General features: G+C 44.6%; 1 protein-coding gene across 1 annotated transcript in view; it reads left to right on the top strand.

Annotated features, from left to right (window-relative positions):
- LOC126413290 (uncharacterized) overlaps nt 1-14,997 on the top strand; it is a 280,583-nt gene that overhangs the window by 77,271 nt on the left and 188,315 nt on the right. The window lies entirely within an intron of this gene.

Below are 14,997 nucleotides of genomic sequence, written 5' to 3'. Positions count from 1 at the left end.
CGGGAAACAGTGCAAGGTGCCCGAAACTTTGGAGGGTCTGTCTCGTGCTCGACTCTGATGTGTGGCTGATGAGTTCCCTACATTCTTAATGTGTAGTGTTCCACTTTTCCACTTAAAAGGAACGCAGCCTCATGCAGAACACTAAACGTGAAAGAAAATTGTCACATTCGATCTCCACGCCCAGAATAATTTAGGAAACTCTACAGTTCGTGGTTTATCACCGTCGTGAAAGACTCCCAGGAACTGAAACCTGTACGGTTTAAAATACAAATATCGCCGCAAAACACAGCAGTCAGACAAGCGAACAACGATCAAACACAGCTGGCACGGCTGTTAGACTTGAGCGGACCAAGTGCAAAACTCCGCTGAGTGCGCTCGACGTGTTGAACGCACACACAAGGCCGGCTGTGTTTTTGCCTGTATATTAACAATAAACAACCAGAGTCTTGCAACTGATGGTACCATCGTGGAATGCTTTGAGCTGTACGAGGTGCAGAGCCTCACTCTCAACGAATATCACGCCGCAGTGACTTTACGTACCTGTTCGTAAACATTTTTTGCAGACAAAAGTGTAATTCTTACTTTTGGTTTTAGAAACTGAGAAATCTTAAGCCTTTTTGCGAACAGTGAAGAAATATTGCATAGTTACTTTAAAATAATATTTTCATTCTGCATTAATTTTCTATGTTGTTGACAGCTAATTAGTGTAATTGTTGATGGCTAATTAGCGTACTTACGATGATAGCCAACTTAAAAAGAACGAAAATCACGCCGCGCAGCTGTAAGTGGATTGCAGATGTTGAAGTGGACAACGCGGAACTTCCTCTGTTGCCCTGTAGGTATCGCGACTCTACGCACGCTGGGTACAGCCGCACCTGGAAGGCAGCTGCCCACAGCCACCAACTTCGAGCTGGCGGCGTGCTGATCTCCGAGTTCCGATGTGTTTCTATCTCAGGTTCCTGTCTCCGTTCACCTAGAACACACAGTCGTGTAAAATCAGATAAATCTTTTGAAGTGCCCCGTACGAGTACGTCAGTGTGTTGATATAACGTGTACTTCATAATGCTGCTAGCCAGTGCACTGATAATCGGAGAGTCCGTTCTACCAGTATTATCCAATCTTCGCCACACTCCGTCATTGTGTGTATTCAACGTCGTCTTTCTTGCAGCGATTCCCATTCCAGTTCCTGAGCTTATGTGTAATTCTTACTTTTGATGTGCTGCACTGACCTAGTAGCTCGTAGCAGCGTAATTTTGAATGGCTTGAACTTCTTACGATATTGGCAAAGTCGACAAGGATTTCAAGCGTTACATCACTATCCTAAAATATAGTGATGACAATAGGTTTCCCAAATTTCCACAAAAAAAAACGATTTATTCCATTCGCCTTACGCAACATTTCTGGCTCTGGGAGCCATAGTATTCAATCCCAAGTTTCACTTCATAATTGAGGAAGGATGTGTTAGTTGATGTGTGACGTAAGAAATGGATCGAGGAGCAGATGAATTTTCTTTTATCGATATTTCTTTAAAACATAATTGAGACGTAATTGACGATCATAGTAGCTATCGTCTCAACAGTAAGCTATCGTACACTCTATTCACATCTAATTTGTGCCCATTTTTATTAATATTTAGAATTGTTACGTCCTGGAACTGTATTACGTGTGACATTGTATGAGTACATTTTTTAAATCGCTTTTTAGCACGTTTATAGCTTTTCCTGCTGTGTGTGTTGCAAATAAAACAAAACTTTAGGCATCCCAGTCGATAATGATTCATCATTTAGAACCCTACAGAGCCTTAGCCCATTTAGAGTAAACTTTAATGTCTCACCTCAAGAACAACGGGTTTGCGACATAGGTGCTACTTCTGCACAGAAATGAGATCTTGGAAGACACCAAGTGGATGGATAACTTCAGAATCTGAGTTCTGCCTGGATGTAGCAGAGACAAATAGGTCCTCACATGTCCTGCATTCCCAGAATAAATGGGAACAGTTACTTGCCATCTGTGGATACCGATTGACGTCACATTCAATTGTGAAGGTTTTATCACCGCATTTCCGTAATGTTTTATCATCGCACTTAGATACTATTAATTTCACATGAACTTTCCATTTAATTTATCTTGACGGAGCTACCGCAAAATATTTAGACAATGTAACAGACTCCGGAAGATTATGACCAATGTAGCAATCAGGTGCCAGCAGTGTCTTGTTTATGCACAATATCTTACATTTACGATAACATGTCGTGCAACAGATCGAAAGCTGCCCAAGTCATTTCGAATTCCCGTAAACGAAAGCGTGTGAGAATAGTGTGAGGAGATTTCTGTTGGTAGTGACAATATTAGAGGTCCTGCCGTGATTTCCAGAGGAACATAAATTATTAATTCAGGGTGATCATTCGCTGTCTCGCGTAAAGTACTGTTCAATGAAGTTTACATGCGCCCAGTTCGTTGGTAAGGTACAAGTGGAAATTCATGGCTATGTCAGAACACAGGGCTTTGATTTTCAGCATTATTGTTCCCGCTAAATGATGACATACCCATTGGGAAGAACGGACCACGAAGAGATAGAAGCAGTCAACAAATACTTCGGCGCACTTCACAGCTGTGGTGGTGAGACAACTCTAATTACCCACGACGGTGAAGCTGAGAGCTATTTGCTATCGAAGCTTCCGACGAAACGCCCAGAAAAGCAAAAACGTCCTGCATCCGATGTCGTACCGTTACACGCAGTGGATTACTTTTCCAATAATTCGACATGTGCGCAAGCGTTCTTTCTCAAATGATGTCGCTGCTGACCACATATTGAACTCGTGTTCCTTCTCTTCCTCATCCCGGACCACCCCATCGACAAGCGAATGAGGCAGTTGCCACATCGACTGGGACTGCGGACCTGTTGATAAAAAGTAATACCTGCAGCCATGTTGCCGAAAATAGTCATCGCATCTGCAGCCGGCATTAGGCGAAATTTGATTATGCTGTTCAGCTGGCGACACGGCATGTCAAACGTCGACGTCGGGAACCAGTTATTATCTCCTCGGGGAATCGATGTTCAGCAGAGAGCGCTGTCATGTACTCGCGCTCATGATGTGTGTGTGTGTGTGTGTGTTTGTGTGTGTCACAGTGAATCACGAAACCGAAGTAAGCGAACTGCATAGTTACATGTCTAATTGAACTTCTCCTGCGAATAATACTGCGTTTAGATTTGTTGTTGTTTGGATATCAGTTTCGATCCCCTTTCAAAATCTACACACAAACTCTGCAAGCCACGGTACGGTGCATGGCGGAGGGTACCTTGTACCACTAGTCATTTCCCTTCCTGTTCCACTCTCAAACAGAGCGAGAGAGAAACGTCTGTCTATGAACTACCGTGCCAGTCCTAATTTATCTCATCTCAGTGATGCTTACCCGAAACTTACGTCGGTGGTAGTAGAATCGATCTGCAGTAGGCCTCGAATGCCGGTTCTCTAAGTTTCCGCAACAGTGCCTCCCGAAAAGAGCGTCGTCTTCCCATTTTATATCACGAAGCACCTCTGTAATATCTGCGTGCTGATCAAACCTACCGGCAACAAATGCGGCAGAACGCCTCCGAATTTCTTCGATGACTTTCTTTAATCCGACCTGGTGAGGGTCCCAAACTCTCGAGTAGTACTCTGGAATGGGTCGCACTAGCGTTATGTACGGCCTTTCCTTAGTAGATGCGCTACATTTTCCCAGAATTCTTCGAATAAACTGAAGTCGACCGTTCGTCTTCCCTACTGCCGCCCTCGCGTGCTGCTTCCACCTCACGCGGCTTTGCAACGTTTCACGCAGGTACGTAGTCACTGTGAGAGTGTCGGGCAGCACAGTACTGGTGCTGTATTCGAACCCTACAGAATTGTCTTTCCTACACTCACAGTTTCCTACATTTAGTACAAGCTGCCGTTCATCACAGCAACAACAGAGTGTGTCTCCCTGTATCCACCTTCCCGTACAACACAGCGTGATCAGCAAACAGCCGTGAATCGCTGTCCATCCTGTCCGTCAGGTCATATAGAATGAGAGCGGGCCAGTCAACCCTGGCTGCGGACTTCTGGCGATACCCTTGTCTCTGACTAACACTAGCTGTCGAGGTCGACGTACTGTGTTCTATTAACGTAAAAGCCTTCCAGCTACTCACATACCTGGGAACTAATTCGTATGTTCAGATCTTTGTGAACAGTCTGCAGTGGGGCGCCTCACCAAACGCTTTCCTGAAATCTAGGAATATGGAAACTGCCTGCTGCCCTTCATTCGTAGTTCGCAGTGTACCGTGTGAGAAAAGGACAAGCATAATCGATGCTTTCTAAAACCGCGCTGATTTGTGCACAAGAGCTTTTCTGTGTCAAGGAAATCTATTATCTTCGAACTCGGAATGTGTTCAAGAATTCTGCAGCAAAGGATATTGGTCTGTAATTATGCGAGTAAGTTCCTTTTTTCCGATAGCTTGGGGCTCTGAGCTGGTCGAGAGATTCGCGATAAACGCAAGCTGGGGTAGGGGTCAGGGGCGCAGAGTTCTCTGCGTAGGACCGGACTGGGACTCCAGCTGGACTCGAAGACATTTGTTTTCAACTCTTTCAGCTGCTTTCTATGGCAGGCATTCCTATTTCTATGTCCTCCGTGCGGGAGTCTGTGCGATTGTCGAACGACGATATGTTCGTACGATCCCCCTGCGTGAATGATTCCTTAAACGCGAAAATTCAATACTCTAGCTTTCTTTTTGCTGTCTTCTATCACAACACCACACTGGTCGACGAAAACATATATAAGTCTTCGACTCACACAATCATTTTACGTATGAGCAGAATTTTCTCGGATTCTCGGCAAGATCTTTCACTAAGGTGGGTCGGTGGAAGTTGTATGCATTGTGCATTGATTTTATTACGGACGCACGAATGCGTCTGACGACATTTGCGCGTTCTTTTCTGAACCGGGAGTGCAACATTTTCTGTTTCCTCATTATTTTCCGAAACCGATTATTAAACCACGGGGGTTGTTTACCGTTATTAATGCACTTACTAGGGTCCAGAAAAATGTCCACTCTTCGATAGTTAATATCTTTGGAACAAAATGACATATCTTTGTAACTCTGTGCGGTAGCGTCATGGAGGTAAAAAATAAACGAGTTGTCCTTTAGTAATAAGTGGAGCCTTTACAGCAATATTTTCTTTTGTATACATGAATTATGGTTGCGCTGTTTACTTTCATTCTTTCCTCTGCGTTTCACAGCCTTCCAAACCGCAAACCCTGCGACGTCCGGGCCACACTGCACCAGCGGTCTCGTCCCCGCACAAAGCACGGCCACGTGACCGCGCTGAGTGTTGGTGCAGCACGTCATGTCTTAAATTCCTGCCGACGATAATTATTCATTGTTCATATTTTCTCCGTCTTTAAATAAAAAAAGATTCTGGCTAGAACAGCCGGAGGCAGCTGTCTTATCTTTGTGAGTTTTCTGTGTATGAATGTATCAATGTGTGTGTATGATTTGCTTCCCTTGTGAAGAGCACTTTGGCCGAAAACATACGTCAAACTTTTTCCAACGTGACTACGTGCTGCTCGGTATGCGGACAGCAATCTATCCGTTTCACAGTGTAGCTATTCCATCATGAAGTTTGCTGTCAATAATCCTCTGCATTTCAACAGCAAAAATGATTCAGAGAATTACAATACCAGAAGAAGAAAAATTACATTAATTACGCCACATTAAGATTGTCTGTAGCACAAACAAGGGTTCACAATGCTGCAATCAAAATTTTTGAACATTTACTCAGTGATATAAAACGCCTGAAAGGCAGCAAAATAAAATTTAAAACAAAACAGAAAATGTTTCTCTGTTGCAACTTCTCCTATTCCGCAGAAGGCTATCCATTTTGTAATGTGCACATGGTGATGGGTGCGAACCACGGACAAACATGTCTGTCTTGAATTAAAAAATAAAAAAACTGATAAATAATCAGCATGGAGGCATATTTTAAAAAAACTGATGTTAATATAAAATGACTCGTACCACATTATTACGATTTATCGTGCATATAATACACGGAACACGAAATTAATTAACTTACCATGGTACGTGACAAAGCATGATATATACTTACATACAGTGAAAACCTCAAAATGAAAGGGGACTGATGACCACAGATGTTAAGTCCCATAGTGCTCAGAGCCATTTTTTCAAAATGAAATTAAAATGTAAAATGAATCAGATGATCAAAGTAGACGTACATTCGCATTGTGATGTGTTTGGTTATTCGCGAAAAACTGACAGTTACTGAGGATAAACATCCCGGGAAAAGACGAGGCTAGCGTTGGAGACATGGATAGGCCTATATGTACACCGGTTAGGCTAGCATTATTAAAAAATTACGCTCACGTTCAGGAAAAACAGAACACTTTGAACGACCGGAGATAGGACGTTCACATTCTCAGAACATGTAAAATCGTGTGTTCTGCAGAAATGATTGGCATCTGAGTCACGTTTGTTGAGCACGTGTCCTGTTGGGTCCGCCATGGGACCTGATAACTTGTTCCACGCGTGATGGCATCGGCGCGTGTAAGGGGCGAATGGCGCCCTCTACTATAGTCGCCTGTGTTGCAGTTACTTGGTTCCAAAGTTCATCTGTGATGGTTGGCACTGTGTCACAGCACTGCACCCGTCGTTTCACCGTATCCCACACATTTTCGATTGGCGGCAATTGTGGTGATCTCGAAGACCAGGTCACAGACTGACACCCTGTGTTCGTGCAGCAACGTGTGGTCTGAAAAACAGCATTCGGCACGATGTGCAGACACAGTATGGCTGCGGGTCGGCCACGCTACTTACGCTGCCCTGGACACGCACCAGCTGTGATTTGTGGCAGCCCACACCACGAGGCCTCGAGCTGGCGCTGCACGTCTTGTGCGAGGGCAGTCACTGTGATGCCACTGAGCGGCCAACCAAAATGTGGCCATCATTTCCAAACAAACAGAACCTGGATTCGTCCGAAAACACTATCTGATGCCTTTCCTGTCCCCAGTGACGGCGCTCTATACTCCATGGCCATCTAGCATGTTTCGTCAACGGTAGGAGAAGAAATGGACGACGCGCACGTAACCCGTGCCGTAATAAACGGCGACGGACTGTGACCCGTGAAAGTGTACGATGTGTTACACTGTTCCACTGTTGCACCAGTCAAGGACGACGCAGATCTGGCCTGCAGTGTCATTCGGATGAGGTTGTCGATCTTCTCAAGAGGTGGTCTGGGTGTTGGGAGCTGACCCACCTCGTCCTGTCCTACGGCCTTCCGTGAACCGTGCTGTACACAGCCGCCGCACGGCCAAACACTTCGTCCCACACGGGCAGCGATTTCTCGGATGGACGCATCACATTCTCTCGTCCGGATAATACTCCTTCTTCCAAACTCACTCATCTGACGATACTATTCGCGCATATGTTGCGAGGCATCCTGCATGCCTGCTAAAGTCACCCTGATCCATCACCTTCGGTTTGTAGGAACAACGAGAGCCGCAAGTGGTGTGGCGCCGCGATATCGATGTTGTCCTCGAACCCACGGGCCGACATTGTTCAAATGCCAATCATTTCTGCAGAACATACTAACGTGCATGTCCTGTGAATATGAAAGTCCTGTTTCTAGTCGTTCAAGGAGTTCTGTTTTTCCTGAACATGTATGTACTTACATACATGTTACAGCAAAATATCCATTTTACGGGGTCTAACCGTTTGAGACCGTTCCCTCAATATCATTGATAGTATTGTTCAGTGCTGGAACATATTTAAAAATTATACCGGTTTTTTATCCTGTAAATTGCTATTATTGGTCACACACTAATGAGGCATCATAGATAAGATTTCAAAATGAGAAGATGGCTAAACTACAGTGAAACAATCCACTGAGAATCTTAAAAAACAAAAACTCAATTCTGCATGGAAGTATACCTCTATGCAGTTCTGTTTCTTTGACGTTTCAATAATTGTTCGCTTTGTTGGCATGCACAAGATACGATAACATGCCTTGCTTCTTTCCTCATTTTTCACGTTTATCGCCTAGCAAAGAACACGTAGGTAAGCTTTTTGCAAACGTGAAAATTAAAACTGTTGTTCATACGAGTTGAAGCTGAAAATGTAAAGAAAATGAAGCAGTACCAGTAAGCAAACAAGCTTTGGTTTCGGAGTTCCAGCTTCATTTGCTATCGATACAAAAACAGCAAAAGTGGAATTAAATGGATTAAGAAACAAAGTTTTTGATATAGCTTCCTTCCCGTCTTGCTAATTCCAAACATATCAACAAAAAGAAGTACATTAACGAGGCCGTATGTGTCGTATTATTACAGCAAATACGCATTCAAGAACAATAACAAAAATAAGTAAACTTTCGAAATTGTCTTCCTGGCGCTATGTTATTCACATAAACACTATAATTTTTAATGTTTAAAACAGCTTTTGCATGCAGACGACAGATTTAATTAACAAGAAGAAGTCGTAAACGGTAGTCTGCTAATGTTTTGGACTATTTACGATGGCAACAAGCCTCGTTCACTCTGGCTTCAAAACAATGTACCGCATACGTTTGTATCGCCAAATCCCTTATTTCATTTATCTCCATGGTTAGCATAGTCCATTCTTTTCTCAATAGATCTTGGCGCGCCTTTTTCCAGCAGATGTCAGTTCAGCAATGAATGAAGTAAATTTGTCGTTTAAGCAACGAAAGGCCGTATTGAAGTGGTTCTGGAAGTACGAACACATGATGGAGGTACGCCAAAAATTGTGTCATGTGTACAGAACTCAGCCACCAACACGTACAGCAGTTTATAGTATTCGGGATAAATATGAAGCCGACGGTATTGTTCTGTTAAGGACGTAGGTATAACCCACCAAAAACATCAACGTGTGGTATGGTCTGTCATCGCGCGATTTCATTGCCCCATCTTTCTTTGAAAGTACCGTAATTGGTGAGGTGTATCTTCATATCCCAGAAACATCGATTTTACCTGCCGTGCGAGAGATATTTGGAAAAGAAATATTTTACTTGCAACAAGATGGCGCTCCGCTTCACTACCACAGAGATGTGGGAGCCTACCTGGATGGAAACCTGCCTGGTCGATGTACAGGTCGAAGGGGAGCTGCTCGGTACCCACCGCGGTCTCCAGACCTCAACACCTCTTGACTTCTACGCATGCGGAATCTGGAAAAATGAAGTTTACCAACAGAAGCCAGCTACACTGCACGAGCGCTACGAGAGACCACCGAAGCGTCCTGTGCGGCTATAACACCGGCAACACTGACAGGCATAGTTCGGTCAACAGTTCAGCAGCATCGACGTTGTTTGGTTGCTGATTGGGTTCACTTTGAATACATAACCTGCCCCCCCCCCTCCCCCTCTACCAGATAGTACACACATGGAAAACGCTTCGGTACTGCTGAGGTTGGTTAGCTGATTCCGGGGGCAGTGGACCAAACAGCGAGGTCATCGGTTCCCTCGGGTTAGGGAAGGAAGTCGAACGTGCCCTTTCAAACGAGCCATCCCGGCATTCACCTGAAGCGATTTAGGGAAATCACTGAAAAAATAAATCAGGATGGCCGGACGCGGGTTTTGAACCGTCGTCCTACCGAGTGCGGACCCAGTGGGCTAATACTGCTGAGGTTAAGCCCCTGTTACACAAGCGACATTCTGGTAAGGACCGACTGCTGGGTTTGGGTGCGCATCACATGCCTGTGTGAAAAACTGCCGCGGAACACTTCGGGACGTGCTGACTAGTGTTCGCTCTCAGCTGACTGTGCCGAGTGTAAAGTACGAATACCCTGCGAATGCGGAGAAATAAGAGCCCGTGGCGTGGTCTGTAAAGTTAACTTACTCTCACGTGCTCATCTATGTTTTAGTAATGGATTTTGTATCTTCTTTATCTTTGATTTATCGATTGTCGTGTTTCCTGATACAATGCAAAGATTGCAAGAGTAATGATATTTTGTGTACTAGTGTTCTTTAACAAGCGAGCCCAAATATCTAACAGCAATAAGGTATTTAGTTTTTACGACACCTGGAAAAACATGAGGCGTAGACTGTGGATAAATATCAACGTAAATAGATAATGGAAATTGTTTCAACAGTGAAAACTTCATACCTATTGAACGAGAAAAATAATTTTAGATGTTATTTGCTACTTACAAGGAAAACAATATGCAAAAGGAAGTAAAGAGGCGCTGTTTACTGCCTTATAAAGATTTTGATGTGTTTATATGCGGATATTTTCTCGAGGAAATAGATGTTAAATTAGCTGAATGGATTATCCAGTAACAATATATTGTTGTATTAATGGTATTCAATTTACGTGCTCTGTTTCGAAATTAACAACCTGATCTTCGGTAATAATTTTAAGATCTATTATCGGAATTAAATATTCTCCACTGACATTATACTAATGAAATATTGCTGAACACCCCTAAGGTTCCATCCGGGAAGGTGAAACACACTAAAATAAATGTTGATGTTTTTAAATGTTGGGACGACAGATTTCCTGGTCTTCAATTCTCAGTAGTGTGAAGAATTTACCAGATGACCTTTGTCAAGAAAATGCACTACGAATTTTGCTATTTTCATTAATAAACTCACTTTCCATTGCTGGATGTTTAAGTCTGTGTCTACATTTCGATTTTTTGTATTAAGGATGGCCCCTCATAGCTTCATTTTCACCATTCGAATGCATAGCAAAAAATGGTTCAAATGGCTCTGAGCACTATGGGACTTAACTTCTGTGGTCATCAGTCCCCTAGAACTTAGAACTACTTAAACCTAACTAACCTAAGGACATCACACACATCCATGCCCGAGGCAGGATTCGAACCTGCGACCGTAGCAGTCGCGCGGTTCCGGACTGAGCGCCTTAACCGCGAGACCACCGCGGCCGGCCGAATGCATAGCAGGCAGCTCTCAAAACACACGCAACTATAGCTGGCTCACACAAAAAAAGAAATGCCGCCACTCGTGCCAGACGAGTATAAGTGCAGTAGCAGGAACAAATTATCAGGGACGTTGCGGTAGACTCACTTGCCATAACTAGTCCATTGGCACAAGAAAGTCCCTCGGTATACGTAACTTAACCCTGTAAGTGACGAAAGTTGTTTTTCTGCATATAAAAGTGAAATATATGGTATCCACTTTTAGAGAATAGTAGTCAGTAAAACTTCTTAAATAACGAGGGCGTGCTGAAAAGCAATGGCTCCAAAGTTTTTATGTGAAAATTCTCACAGCTTTTCAATAAAACAAACTTTATTAACAGACTACACCTATGTTCTTCTTGTCTGCATATTTATTTTTAACCCTGGTGATGACCACATCTCTCCCAATGAGAGACCAGTTTGTAGATATTGTCACTGTAGTATGTTTGTCTTTTTTGACGGAGCCACAACCTTACCTCTGCTTGCACCGCTTCATCATTGCCAAAGTGAAGTTCTCGAAGGTTTTCTTTAAGTTCTGGAAACAGATGCGAATCGGATGGGAACAAGTCGGGACTGTGGAGGACGATCGATGACGCTGAACCCAGGTCGTCGGATTGTTGCAGATGTCGCAGCGGTCGCCTGTGGTCTGACATTCTTATACAGACGCTGCGGACGAACTCTTCGAATTCGAGCATTCAGTTTTCTGAGGGTCTCGCTATGCCAGTGTCTTTAGGTATAGATTCCAAATGAACATTTCAGAACACGGTGTGCATGACTTTGCCTGCTGATGGCATAGTCACGAAGTTTTTTGACGTCTGTGATCCTTTACAGCGGAACTCCATTGATGCTCTCTTGGGATGGTCAAACCAGTTCACAACGTTTTTAAGGAACCCGTCACCCTCAAGCTCAAATCGGATAAGAAATTGCTGACGATGTCCAATCTCGTCTGCTTCGTGTCAGGAATAAGCATTCGAGGCTGTTCTTCACGCACCGGCATAGGTTACACACATCTATGTTACACGCTACAATTCGGAGCCCTCTAGCAACATAGGGTTGCAACCGCGTCAGTGAAGCGGGAAAGTGGACCGAGTAATACGTACATGTAATACTTGAACCGATATTGAGAAGAGAACAAAAAATTCCAGAGGCATTACTTTTCAGCGCGTCCTTGTCTTACATATGCCACGAAGTAGAAATATTCACACCAATAAATAACTACTACACATGGTAATTCCGCTCGTTCACCTTAGCTGTAGACGTTTACTAGTGTCACTGAAAGAGTTAAAGGGCTGCCGAGGACACTGTGAGCAGTGTACCGTGGTAATCGCAAGGCAGGCGTTTATCGAGAGCGGCGTTCGGCTTCGGAGAACAACGGGGCCACCAACAGGTGGCTGGCTGCCTGCGACCCACGGCAGGACACAGGTGCGTGTACTGCTGCACGCACACGGCGAACAAAGTAGAGGCAGCGAGCACAGGTAACCTGCGTGCGGCTGGCGACGGCCGCGGAGTGCGGCCCGAGCAGTGCCGGGGCAGGGCTGCCCGCCTGGCAGCGGCCGCTCCCCCCTCCACCGCGGCCGGCGTCGCGTGACGTGGCCCAATTAGCGCCCGCGCTGCGCCGCGCCGCGCCACGCCACGCCACTTCAAGCCGACACCGGCCGCACACGGCTGCCCCTCACTGCTCGTCTAGTCGCCACTGTACAGAAGCGGAGCCCGCAACACTACCACCCGCGCGTCAGGAGCCGTCGCTGCAACTTGGAGGAGCGCCTGCAGGCCCCGACGTTACAGCCCGAGCTAACGACAGTCGCTAACACCGAGACGGCTGATATTTGCCACCTGTTACGCATGCGCACAGGGCACTCTCCTATTGACCGTAACCCTCACGCCCCCCTCGCCCCCCACCCCTGACAAAGATCACCCTGTGCCGCGACCGTACTACAAACCGATTAAAATTACCTGATAGCTGACACTTCACGCATTGGAGCTGGTTTCCTCCACTGAGAGCGCTTCGACGTCACGCCCGAACATTTCGCCCTCGCCGAACTGCCGCAGCAGTTCACTTCCAATTCATCCTCTGGAATTATTACTGTACGTGTTTGGACCCCGAATCGTGAGTTTGGAACTTTTCTTTTGTATTTCATCATACATGATAACCACAGCACAAATAACAAACACAAACGACGATGTTAATGAAATACACACGTTTCGCACACAGCACTAATCAAGTACTACTGGATACTTCCGTACAAGATGCCATTCAGCGTCACATACACAGTTAACGTAATCACAGAGTTCGTCTTACATTAATTATGTAAGCTTCGCGACATTGCGTGAAGCCGGATTTTTTTAGGCTGCAATTCATCGTTGCGCCCGGGCAACCACAGTTAAAAATTCACTGAAGACCCAAAGTAAGTGGTACACCTGCCTAATACCGTGTGGGGACCCCGCGAGCATCCCGAAATGCCGCAACACGACGTGGCATGGACTCGACTAATGTCTGAAGTAGTGCTGGGGGGAACTGACACCGTGAATCCTGCAGGGCTGTCTATAAATCCGTAAGAGTAGCAGGAAGTGGAGATCTCTTCTGAACAGCGAGTTGCAAGGCATCCCAGGTACGCAAAATAATATTCATGTCTGGGGAGTTTGGTGGCCAGCGGAAGCATTTAAACTCGGAAGAGTGTCCCTGGAGGCACTCTGTAGCAATTCTGGACTTGTCCTCCTGGAATGGCGCAACTCTGTCGGAATGCACAATGGACGTCTCTCTGTCTCTGTCTCTCTCTCTCTCTCTCTCTCTCTCTCTCTTTATCTCCCCCCCCCCCCCCTCTCTCTCTCTCTCTCTTTCTCTCTCTGCTCTGAATAACATGCTAAGCGCGGTGGCACAGTGATAAGACAGTCTGAATTGAGGAGAACAAATCCCTGTCTGGAAACCCGGCTACCGGTGTTTAAGGCCAAAGTCGGTGTGATTCCTTTGGAGAGAACCCGTTGGATTTCCTTCCCCTTAGATCCCTAACGTGAACACGTGCCCCCGTCTCTAGCACCATCGCTGTCGACGGGTCGTTAATTAAAGTGTCAGTCTCTGTTCATTTTCACACAGCAGTTTGAAGTTCCGCAGTGGATTACGAAATGGCAACTAAAGGTGCTATTGGAATAGTAACTCGGGATCTGAGCTAATGTGGAGGAACAACCAGAGTTGCGCTCTACCAAAACTACGGTTCGGTAGTTTGGCTACAGTACACAAATGACGTAGCAAATGGTGGGATTGCCGCTGGTGTTGATAGTACTGACACGGAAAGAAACGTAGATGAACGTGTGAGAGAGAGAGAGAGAGAGAGAGAGAGAGGTACTGAGAGCCGACGACTTTTCTTTGCGTTTCTTTGTTTTGCACATAATTAGAATCGCATATCATGAACTGTTAGTCCATTGAGTATTTTATATCCTTACAAAATATAAATTGCATTTTATAAGTAATTAGAATTAGTTGTCGCGTAACTTCTGCGCTTTTATGTAACCAAACAAATTACTTTTGATGCAAGTAGAGCTTACATGCACAAACATAAAAGAATCTATATAATTAGTGTTGTTGTTTTGTACTCAGTAGAACTTTCTTCAGTAGCGTTGCATCTTCAATTCACGATGTTTAATTCTCGTGTTATCAGCTGAAGAGTTTCTTCTTTTTTTTTTTTTTTTTTTTGATAAATGCGAAAGTTGTTTATGGATAATAGAAACTTGTTTTATGTAAGTTCGAGGATGTAACGCAGATATGTTTGAGAAGTTTTTGGTTTGCGTTTTTCTCATTACTTTTTTTAGAAAATTGTGTTTCCTAGCGCGGTATGATAAATCTCTATTTTCATGTGTTCTAGAACATGACTCTGTTTCTCGTTAAAAATCAACAATTTTCGGAAGAAAAACAAAATTAAACATTGACAATTTCAATTTTGCTATAAATGTTGTTTATTTTTAAGTAACAGACATTGAGTGAGGATATATGGAATATTTTGGTTCTACAGTTTCTACATGGATCACCGCTTCCGGTTTCTGGGGGA

Source organism: Schistocerca serialis, chromosome 7, assembly GCF_023864345.2.
Source record: "Schistocerca serialis cubense isolate TAMUIC-IGC-003099 chromosome 7, iqSchSeri2.2, whole genome shotgun sequence".
Taxonomy (NCBI): domain Eukaryota; kingdom Metazoa; phylum Arthropoda; class Insecta; order Orthoptera; family Acrididae; genus Schistocerca; species Schistocerca serialis.
The sequence above is the reverse complement of the archived record's forward strand: the minus strand, read 5'-3'. Positions and strand labels throughout refer to the sequence as shown.